The 12,342-nt window shown below is 38.4% G+C and overlaps 1 pseudogene; it reads left to right on the top strand.

The window, feature by feature from the left end:
• On the top strand, nucleotides 506-7,661 carry Gm5219 (predicted gene 5219; annotated as a pseudogene).

The raw sequence follows: 12,342 nt of genomic DNA on the forward strand, positions 1-12,342 counted from the left end.
TCTTTTTAAATTCTAATATTATGGACGTTCCTTTTGTGAAGTAACTGATATAATGTAAGATGCACAGGGCTTAAAAACAATTGCTATCATCAGTGAGGAAATGGTTCTAAGTTACACAAATTGGTGGGGAAATAATAGAGTCACTTGATAACTTATATAAATGTGGTTTAAAGAGAAAAGTCATATATTTGAACAATTATACAGAGAACTCTGAACTGTCATGGTCAGTAACAGCAAACAAAGAGGGAACTGTGTTTACATTGATGGTGATGGGGTTTTTAATAAGTGGGGAAAATGGAATGAGAGAAAGTGGAAACATTTTAGAGGGTAGAAATATGAGGAACAGATTAGCAGAGTTGAAGATAATCATTACTAATTGGAGAGATGTGGTTGTAATACTTACCTAAAGTGTTGTCCTGGTGTATACTAAAGAATAGTGTGAAATTAACACCTCCTACCATATTTGTTATACTTTCCTATTCCAGACAGGAATTCCAAGCAGTCTTAAAGCTATATGAGCACTATGGGAATTTATGCACTCACTTGCTAAGCAGAGATGACATCATGGATTCCTTAAGGGATGAGAACTTTGACCTGTTGTATTTTGATGCAGTGGATCTCTGTTCTTTCCTGGTTGCTGAGAAGATTGGAAAACCATTTGTAGTTTTTCTTTCTATACTAGCTAACAATATTGACTTTGGACTCCCAAGCCCCTTGTCTTATGTTCCCATGTCTGGTTCTCTCCTGACTGACAAAATGGACTTCTGGGGCAGAGTAAAGAATTTTCTGATGAGTTTTGATTTCTCCATGAGACAAGAGAAAATACATTCTCAGTTTGACAGCACCATCCAGGAGCATTTTGAAGAAGGCTCTCAGCCAGTTTTGTCTCAGCTTTTACAGAAAGCTGAGCTGTGGCTTCTTAGTTCTGACTTTGCTCTAGAATTTGCTCGCCCCCTATTTCCCAATACTATTTATGTTGGAGGTTTAGTGGACAAGCCTGTTAAGCCAATACCACAGGTGAGTTAAACCTTAGCTCTTGGTATGGATTTCATGTAGAGGCCTTCATTGTATTGGTAGTAGAGTAATCCTGGGTCTGAAGTAAGTCATACTTTTTGCCATGCACTGGTTCTGAAATGATTAGTATTAGCTCTTCACTTAAAGTTGACATTTTTATTTTAATTTGTCAGTTTGGATCTCATGCAGAGACCTCCAGGTCATAGGTTGAAATAGTTACCTGCCAGATGAGCCCCTGACAGAACTCAGCTGAAGCAGGGGACATAGTCAAGGGTCACATCTTCTTAAAGTGCAGTGCTTTAACTCCAAGGTTTAAGACCTACTTATGTGGTACAAAGTCTGTGCTTCTTTTGCTTCCCCAGAGTCCTGGATTTGAAGGAACATCTTTGCTAGTTGCTGTTGATTGATAGCTGTCCTGGTGTCCAATAACTGGTAACTGGGAAGACTTAAAGAATCAACAGAGAACTCTTTGAAAACGGATATAGCTGGGCAGAACTTAGCAGGAGTGGCACCAAGAACTGTGTCTGTTGTTCGGTGTCTCTAGCCTATTGAACCCTTGGTACTAGGGCTCATAACTGTAAGCTTTCAATGCTGCTCATGTAGTTTGAATCAACAAATATTTACACAAGACAATTTTAAAAGATAACAAAGAAGAATTAAATAGTTAAATTATGAGGCAAAAGTTGCACATTATAACTTTAAACAATAAGAATTACAAACAAATTCTACAAACATGATGTATTATCAAGGTATATGACCTAGTCGAATGGATAAATTAGTAAGTACAAGTTTATATATATAAATACATACACACAAACACATATATACATATATACATATATATGTGTTTTTGTGTATGTATGTACGCAAAAGTAAGTCAAGAGCAAATAGAAAATCTGAAGCTAGAATGTAGATTGTATCAGTAACCAAAATCTTTCATTAAAAATAGGCCAATCCCTCAGTAGCTACCTTCTCAAGACCTTGAAGTGCCAGGGTTGGGGCATGCCCAAGGTCCCCACCTGCTTAGAGGAGAAGGGGAGCAGGGTGGGAGAAGGGTTGTGGGAGGGGGGACTAGGAGGGGACAGTGAACAGGATGTAAAGTGAGTAAGTAAAAAGATAAATTTACAAAAAAAGAAAATACATAGATCTTTTAGTGAATTTTAAATTAATAAGCATCTTTGTATATAAAAATGCAGAAAGAAAACAGTTAAAAATGATTATTTGACTCTGAACCTGAAAAAATACAGTGAATGAATCATTCTTTAAATTTTCAGAGAAGATAAAATAAAATATAGGAGATAATCTATTCTGATAGAGATGTGAAATACACTATTTACTTGGTTTCTGCAAGGTGGATTTTAAGGAATTCATGGCACCCAAATCTGTAGGATTTGAGCTATTCAGAGGATGAAAATCAGCTTAAAAGGACACCCATTTGATTTGAGAAGCAATGAGACAGGATTTTGCCAAAAAAAGAGGGGGTAAATTTATCAGTTATGGAAAGAATGTGAACCAAAGTCATAAACTAAAGAAAGCAAAATTGAAAGGACAGTGAGTTAGAACAACAGACATAGGAAGCTGAAATAATAGACTATGGCAAGGGAAGCTGCGAGGACTGGGGAGGATGATCAGATGATGTAGAAACCCAAAAGGGATGAGCTCAGGGAAAGAAAGTATATCTGAATGGGAGGCAGCATTACAGCTGATATTACAGAACCAGTGAGAAACCAACCAGCCTGCCAAATGTTGAAACAAAAGCTCACTGGGGCTAGGAAGCCATCCACTGGGGAGTAACAATGGGAATGTAAACTAAATCTGACATGGGGTGTTAGTAGACCATGTTAGTAAATAATTGTTGTACAGCAAGCATAAAATTGAATATTTAATTATATTAAATAAATAAAAAACATACCAATTATTAGTTTTCAATTAACTAATTGTATATAATTGGTTGGTATTAACAACGATAAGTAATAAATGTCTGATTAGGTTAATCAATTGTTTTAAAGGTGCTGGCCTGAAAATGAATTGAAAATTAAATTCACAATTTTAGACATTTAAAAACTGATTTCCAGTATGAACCAATAAATGCACCATTCGCTCAGACCAATTCTTTTAAAGTCAATTATAAAATATATGTTTGAAGTCTACTATTTGTCTATCCTGTTTTTCTTATGTCGTTACAAAAAAGTTTTAGTATACAAAAATTAGGCTAGTGCTATGCAGATTAATTTTGAATTAAATGAAATGTTTAAGTGAATGTTTATTCCTGTACTTTAAATCATGAAGAACTGGGCGTGGTGGCGCACGCCTTTAATCCCAGCACTTGGGAGGCAGAGGCAGGTGGATTTCTGAGTTCAAGGCCAGCCTGGTTTACAGAGTGAGTTCCAGGACAGCCAGGGCTTCTCAGAGAAACCCTGCCTTTAAAACAAAACAAACAAACAAAACAACAACAACAACAAAAAAAAAACAAAGCAAAACAAAACAAAACACAAAACAAAAAAAAAGAAAGAAAAGAAAAAGATAAGACATTGAGGAAATTTCACAGGAATCAAGAGTTCCCAATATATTTGATGAAGTTACTATTACTTTATATTAAGCCTAGAAAACAAAACCAGAAGATAATAAATTATATAAAACTGACTGTGTGAAAAATTTTGGTATAGTATATTTCTACAATAAATATAAACTGACAAACTGATATTCAAAATAGTTTAGTGTTGCCTCAAATTGCTAAATTTAGAACTGCCATATCAAGTCAGTCTCCTCCTAACAACGTGTCTTAAACAATTAAAAAAAAACCCTAGTTACTCAAGTGAAATCGTATGTATATATATTTACTTGTAAGGGTAATTCATAAGAGATCAAAAGTGAATCAAATCAAATGTTGGCCAATGGGTACGTGAAAATTGCCTGATACGTGTTAATATTTTTCTTGCACAAAAAGTATGATGGTATATAAAATGATGTGGATAAACTTCAAAATTGTACACAAAGTAAAGTGGACAACAAAAATGGCATATGATGCATATTTCCATTGGTGTACAGTTTTAATAATATGCAAATATGGAGACACAATAATCAAATTGGTTAATTTAGAGCTCAGGAAAGGAAGGCATGGAGAATGAATGCTTACTCAATAAAAGGCTTTTTTTTTTCTAAGCAGAAATTATATAGGACTAGTGATAACATAATGACTATACTAAATTAATGTGTAGTTCTACATTATAATACATATGTTTGCAATGTACAAATTTCACTTAAATAAGAACCCAACAATGTGGGCAATATACACCAATACCACACCAAACTGAGGTTAGCCCTGGTGGTTAGTGCTGTAAAGACACTTCCTTGTTTCTATTTTTATGTCATGGCTTCAAACAGTAAAACAGGAAGTGAAATATTAAGAAATCAGTAAGATCAGAATATCATGGAATATTGAAGCAAAAATATGCCAAGTGGTACATTTGACAAGATCTCCCCCTCCTGCTCATAATTCTTATGACACTAACATCATTTGTGGATTTTCAACTTATATTCAGGAAGGTCAATCACTCCTTTTCTTTTTTTCATCAAGAATTCCCACTGCATTAGCCAAAACACTAGCATCTCTACATATGCATGAAAAACTCTCATATCTCCATTCCACCCATAGCCTTCAATGGAAGAGATGATGAGTCTGATACTCTAGTTAAGACTTTAGTGAAGAAGGACAACCTCAACTGTCCAAACTCCCAATTTCATAAATATTGTTAGACATAGACATTCAGGATCTTGAACTTTTGCAGGTATGTTATGTAATAAGGACATCATCACATGAATAAGATACATGATGCTGCCCCAGTCATTCTTAATTATTCGAAAACATATGTCAGGCTGGGCATGGTAGCACATATCTTTAACCCCAGCACTTAGGAGATAGAGGCAGATGGATATCTGTGAGTTTGAGGTCAGTCAGGGCAACATAATAGAGAAATCTGCTCCAATCAATCAATCAACTATCAATCATTCAAACAACTAAAACCCAAAATATGTTTATGTGAGAATATGTTGGTAAATCTCATAAAACGGCTCCTAGTAAATCCAGACACCATAAGCATGAACATAGGAACATGACACAGCTGCACAGGGACTATGAAATAATTTTATCATATGGAACATGAGCTCCTGAAGCATGGGTTTACTCAATACCTGGCCTGCTTTCTCATCATCACTGCTTTGGCTTTTATAAACCACCTCCTTTACTGTCTTCCCTCTACAATTCTAGGATTTGGAGAATTTTATCTCTCAGTTTGAAGACTCAGGTTTTGTCCTTGTGGCCCTGGGCTCCATAGCAACCATGCATCAGACCATGGAAATTATTAAGGAGATGAACAGTGCCTTTGCTCACCTCTCTCAAGGGGTGCTATGGACATGTAAGGATTCTCATTGGCCCAAAGATGTCTGATTGGCCCCAAATGTGAAAATAGTGGACTGGATTCCTCAGAATGACCTGTTGGGTAAGGATTGTCCAGATCTGCCATCTTACTCCCATTTCATGTTTTGTAGACTCACCTAGTGTCTCATTGGGCACTGATATTCACAGAAGATGCTGATCATAAAGATAAGTCTCCAGAAGGCAGGAAAGAAGCTGGAGTTGTTAGGGAGCCAGGCTGTGCTTCAGACCAGATATAGCAGCAATTTCTGTTTCCTGCTCAACTCAGGAACCGTCTTAGGTTTCCAAAGGAACTTCTTCCTTGAACAGTATCTAAGCTGAATATAGTCATTCTAATCTGACCCTAGACTTGTGAAGTGCAAGCACAGAGTCCTGCTTGTAGGCTTGCGGTGACTCTATGAATATTTGCATGGCATAGGCTTAGCATGATTAGGAGTGCAAACATTCAGACACAAATTACTTGTCTACTGAGGTTGAAAATGCAAATCTCCTTATTGAAGTCTTCAGGGTTTAAGGACACTGGAATTTACCTGCATATTAACCCGGATAACCTCAGATATAATACTGAGACTTTGAGTAATTGGGCAAGAGAGGGTTCTTTACATTTCAGGTCCTTGTTCTTGCTTCTGTACTGCCATGTGAAGACCCACCACTACCATACTGGCTAGATCAGAGTTTCAAAAAGGAGATTATGGCTGAAAGTTAGTTGAGAAATTTTGGACAAAGATGCTTTTTAGTAAAACTGCAGCTACATGACAGAGGAAGGACTTACTTTCCAGGGAATATGAGTAGATTCCATGTGAAACACATTCTGAGATGGATTCTTTATAACCATCAAAAATGTATTAGCTTGTTCTGAGCATGGAGCAATGGGGAAGCCCTGTAAATACAGAAGTGAAAGTCTACTGTGCCCATACTGCAAGCTTCTCTCCAAATAGAGTAGGCAATACACAGAGGATACAGTTAGTGAGAAAGCAGATGTGCACAGCAAGAGAAAGCATGGATGCGAAAACTGAAGAAAGCATTAACGGGAAATGGATGAGGGCAATAACGGGGGATATGCCTGTCTTTGTCACTCTCCTCTGTAGCTGTCCCTGGCTTCTCAGTTCAGAGAAGTCAGAATCTGTGTGGTGAGTCAAGTGAACTTTGCATTCTGGGATATCCCCTTTTGAATTTCTATTTTTTCATTCAATTAAAATATGATTGCATTACTTTCCCCATCCCTCCTCTTTCATCTACTCTGCCCATATATCACCCCTCACCTACCTCCTCCCCAAGTCACAGAGCCTTCTCTTCTCTAATTATTCTGCTACATATACGTACAAGTAAACATATAAACATAACTTGCTGTGTCTGGCCAGTGTTGCCTGCAAGTATATGTTTCTAGTGTTGCCCATTTGCTATTGAATAAAACCAATCAGGAGCTCATTCCTGGGGAGGGAGGAAGCTAATGCTCCCTCTCTCAGCTGTTCATTGCCTGACTCTTTACCTAGTGATGGGTCCATGACCTCTCATGTATACTGCGATGCCAATTGATGCTATTATTGTTGTTCAGGTTAGAAAGCTGTGCTGTTGAGATTTTTGCAGGTGTAATTTACTTATCAAAGTTACAAAGATGTCCTGACTCCTTGGTCTTAGGATCTTGCCATTCACTTATCTGGGATGTGTCTGGAGCCTTACGTGCAGGAAATGTATTGTAGGTATGTCAGTCAGAGCCAGACACCCCACAGTCAGCTGTTCTATACATTTTGACTAGTGGTAGCTTTCTGGAATGGTTTCCCTGTGCTTCTGAAAGAAGATTCTTTGATAAGGAGTGAGAACTATGCTTTGGAATGCACTTAGGAAACCACACTGGTTCAGGAAAGTGACATTCTTTTCAGGCATTTTTGGGTTTTTAACTGGTATTTCTTGGCTCTGCTGTTTTACCTGTTACCTGGACCTTTTTATACTGAAATCTTGGACCATCTTTCTCTTTTGCAACAGCTCACCCTAGCATCCGTCTGTTTGTCACCCATGGGGGACTGAATAGTGTAAATGAGGCTATCGAGCATGGAGTGCCCATGGTGGGGACTACTATTTTTGGAGACCAACCTGACAACATGGTCCGAGTAGAAGCAAAGAACCTTGGTGTTTCTATTCAGCTACAGACGCTCAAGGCAGAGTCATTTTTGCTCACCATGAAAGAAGTCATAGAAGACCAGAGGTATGCAGCTCTCTGGGTTGTGGTCCCTTAGGCTGAATGCAGGCCTGACACAGGGATCTGTGTTGTCTGCTTTCCAGTGAAACCAGAATTTTGTGGGATGTGTTGAAACACCTGCGTGATTCTTGAAGGCCCTGCCTTTCCTTTGCTATTAATCGTAATTTTGGGTGAAGTGCAGAGAGTATGTTACTACCTACTGTGGTGTGATGATTTCTTATCTACACAGTATCTTTCAGCTTATTTATCAGATACCTACAGACTTCCAGTTGAGTCAGAAGAGGATTGTCTCAGTTACTAATCTACTGTGAAGAGGCAACAAATAAAATAAAATAAAATAAAATAAAATAAAATAAAATAAAATAAAATAAAATATTTAATTGGGGGCTGGCTTACAGTTTCAGAGATTAGGGATATGGGCACAGTCAGGCAGGCGTGGTACTTGAGCAGTAGCCTAGAGTATACATTCTGCTCTGCAGGTAGGAGATAGAAAGAGAGCAAGACTGGGCCTCTTGTGGACATTTTAAAACCTCCTGTGACAAACTTTCTCCAACAAAGTCACAGCTCTTAATCCTTTCTAAACAGCCACCAATTGAAAAATAAGCATTCAAACATATGAGCCTTCAGGGGTCATTCTCATTCAAGCTACAAGGCCTTTTCTTATTTTTCATATGGCTGGTCTCTCCTCCTAAGGTCTTGTCATGCTACTCGGAGGACCATCTCTCAAATGTCTTCCTCTTAGGAGACCATGCACTTAGCTATGATTTCTTTCTACCCTTGAATTCTCTCATTATCTGTCACTTTCTCTTCGACACTTGGAAAGATTTGCAACATTTCCAACAGGTGTGTCATTATTGTCTGCTCTACACTAGCACCTAGAAAGCATGTACCACGAAGAAGCAGTTTCCACTCTGTTCCTAGGGCTCAGGACAGGTCTGTTATAAAGGAACTTTTCATAAGTCTAGCACAAGTGAGACATGCACAGGTGACCCACATATCACTTGCCTACCTAGCACAGTGATTTCACAACCAAATAGGATTAAATCCTCAGGTTTCAATGTCCTAACCGCTTCATCAGATGTACATCCTGTCACATATTCCAATGTATTTAATGTGAGCACACCTTCAGCACCATAGGAGCAATCCTTCCAGACATAGTCATTTTTAAAACAATTCCCTTCAAGGGTTAATTTTGATCCTTTCTGTATAAGGATTTTATTTTTAGCATTTTATTAAACGTTTAGTTGGAACTCAGGTAGGTAGTGTCAAGGGTATGCCAACAATTTTGTTTGATGCTGACCTATGGGTATGTCCTTGGAAAAAATACATGTGTGTGTGTGTGTGTGTGTGTGTGTGTGTATGTATGTATGTATATTGCATTGGTAACACATCCTCTCTTTATCTGCTCATAGGTACAAGTCTGCGGCAATGGCTGCCAGAGCCATTAGGCGCTCCCACCCCTTGACATCCACCCAGCGTCTGGTGGGCTGGATTGACCACATCCTACAAACCGGGGGAGGCGCACACCTCAAGCCCCATGCCTTTCAGCAGCCATGGCACGTTCAGAACTTGCTGGATGTTCTGTTGTTTCTGGTGGGGTTCACTCTTGGCACCTTGTGGCTATTTAAGAAAGTGCTGACATTGTTGCTAAGGTCCCTAAGTGGGACCAGGAAAGAAAAGGAATCTTAATGTTAAGTTTGATTGGGGTAGGATATTGGGAACTCTGGCTCCTTAAAGGCTTTTCCTCACCCGGCACGAGGAATTTCCATTTTCCTCTAGTCATGGTGGACTTCCAGTTGTCCTCAGTATTTCTGTCTTTCATAATTCTCATATAATACACTGACTTCCTGGCGACTCCTCATTATCTGGATCCCTATGCTCTAGTACAAATCTTCCTTTCCCAGCATTTTCTTTCCTTTCCTTTCCTTTCCTTTCCTTTCCTTTCCTTTCCTTTCCTTTCCTTTCCTTTCCTTTCCTTTCCTTTCCTTTCCTTTTCTTCCTTTCTTTCGTTTTTTTTTTTTAAGTTTTACTTATTATTACTATATGTGAGTACACTGTAGCTGTCCACACCAGAAGAGGGCAGCAGATCACGTTAAGGATGGTTGTGAGCCACCATGTGGTTGCTGGGATTTGAACTCAGGACCTTTGGAAGAGCAACCAGCCAGTGCTCTTAACCACTGAGCCATCTCACCGTGTTCTGACAGCTTCTTCAATCCTCTGTGAGATCTTGTTCTTCAATTCTTATTTCTCCTATCATTTGGGATAAAACTCCCACGTATTTGACAAGTTATTTTTACTCCTATACTTTTCTTATCTCATAAGCTCTCCTAATAGTTCAGAATGCCTCCTCTGCTGCATTGCACTCTTCCCATTGGATGGGACCAGCCACTCTCAGGATATAATAGAAAACGTTTTGCCGGACAATGGCAACATGTGAATGAATTTTTTTTTTTCTTGAGAGAAATCAGTGTTAAAGCGCATGGGCAATTGAAAACTTTGGAGAAATGATTTTTGATAAAACTGTGATATGGAAGATTTATTTCTTGATGTCTGAGAAATTAAAATCAGGAAATAAAAGAAATTACAGTTTATCTACTCATTGGAATAACAGCTATGTGAAAAATGGAATAAATCAGAGATTAATAAGTTGGTACAGAATGAAGTTCAATATTGTTAACTAAAATGGTACAAAGAGAAGTAATAAATATAGAATGTCCTGTTTTTTCAACATAGTAGGAGTTAAAAAACGATGAACAATATGTGTTTATTAATAAAAATTATATAAAACACACACGAGGAAATGCTGTGAGGTTCATTTGCAGTGCATGGATGAAGCTATTATAGTTCAGATTACACACAGCCTCTGGATGTGTAGCTGTGCTAATATTTTATATACAGAACATATTAAAATAGAAAAAATGGTTGAGTGTTTAAAATAAAACATATATGGAAAAGATCGTACTTCTCTTCAGCATTTTTATAACCATGAAAAACATAAAAATGAAAATCTATCATGACAGTTGAGAGATTTTTATTTAGTTTTTAGATTTTCAGATGGAAGAGAAATATATTACAAATGACCTTGCAATGCATTATCTGTATTTCATAGTGGTGCAGATTATCATTTGAGAATGTATTAACTTGGCATAGGATTGAGAAAATGAGTAAATAATTTGGAAATGTTGAGAGGTTTCATAGCTACTAAAAAGAGAATCAGAAATGTGGTTTGAAAAGAGCAGTAGCATTACTGTATGGGCTTAAGAGCTGATCAAGAATTCATAATTTTATTTGATAAAGATAGGAAGAGCTCAACACAGAGGTACAGAGAAGTGATTTTTATAATCACAGTTAACCTGTTTATTCTCTAGATCTGACCAAATACACACACACACACACACACACATCCCAAACAAACAAACAAACCCAGCAGTCTTTTATTAGCAAGGAGTGGGCCTAGGCACCATATTCTAATCTCTAAATAGGATTTCCCATGAGGAGCTATGATGCCTTGGGAAACTGTGATTGGAAGAACCCATTTCCTGCACTCTAGTCCAGACCCTTCTGTCTACCTGACTTCACTCCACCCTAATCACATCCAACTTCTAGACCCATCCTTTCTTCTGCTCAGGGCCAAACTATTTGCTGATGATACATCCTGGGAGAGGAGAACGATTGTCTTCAGCCATATATCCACTGGTGACCTCACCAGGCTCCAATGGATGGTTCCAATCCAATGATTACACAGCCCTCCTTAAACTAAATCGGACCAAAACAAGACAGAGAGGCATGAATCTGGAAGTGAGAAGCATACTGAATCCCTGCCCGTGTCCGCACTTTCCCTTAATTTGTTAAATACCATGCCCTACTGGAAGGAGACTTGGAAAGAGACTAAGGGAAGTTTTGAGGCAAGTGATTATTAATGTTGAATAAATCTCATTTGATGTTTATGTCAAATCTCAGAAATTATACTGTTCATTTGAATGATATTAAAAATCAACTACCACACTTGTCTGAGTAAAATGTGTAACAGGAAGTGGACCAGAGGCCTTTCTAGAAAGTTCTGTTCCTAGTTTTTTGGATGACTCCAGGGTAGATGGAGCCTGGGGATGGGAGTGTGGTAGGCCGTTGGATGTTACAGATACTCAGGGTAGAAAATGTGGCTTAATTTACTCCCAAAGCAAACAACAAGCCTGCTTTTGCTCTGGCAAACATATTGCTAAGAACAAGTGTGGAGCTAATAGAGAACAAAGGGTAAAGTTACAGAAGCTAAAACACCGTGGGGAAAGGTATCTTCTTAGTGTGTGAATGTAGAATTTAAAAAACGAGGGCATTGCCTATAATTGCTGCTACTTGCTCCTAAGGGTTGTGGTTTCCTGATTCACCTGGCAATAAGTCACCAGGGAGACAGCCTTGTAGAGTCAGAAGGGAGCCGCCTGAAGCAAGTATGGCAATTTATCAAGCATTTCCTTTTAAAACGTGGGATACCAGTTTTGATGCTGTTTTAGAAACCAAACAATTGCCAGTAGAACTTCCGCCTACCATTTCTTCCAGAACAAACAGCTTGTTGGGTTTTCACAGTCACTGGGATTTCCTAGGTAACGAGGAGTGTAAACTTGAGAAAAGGCAGAACCAGCATATGAATGACAGCGAGCGGAGCCAATCAGAGCATGACTTTGCTTCAGCGTTCCCAGGCTAT

This window comes from Mus musculus, chromosome 15, assembly GCF_000001635.26.
Source record: "Mus musculus strain C57BL/6J chromosome 15, GRCm38.p6 C57BL/6J".
Classification (NCBI taxonomy): domain Eukaryota; kingdom Metazoa; phylum Chordata; class Mammalia; order Rodentia; family Muridae; genus Mus; species Mus musculus.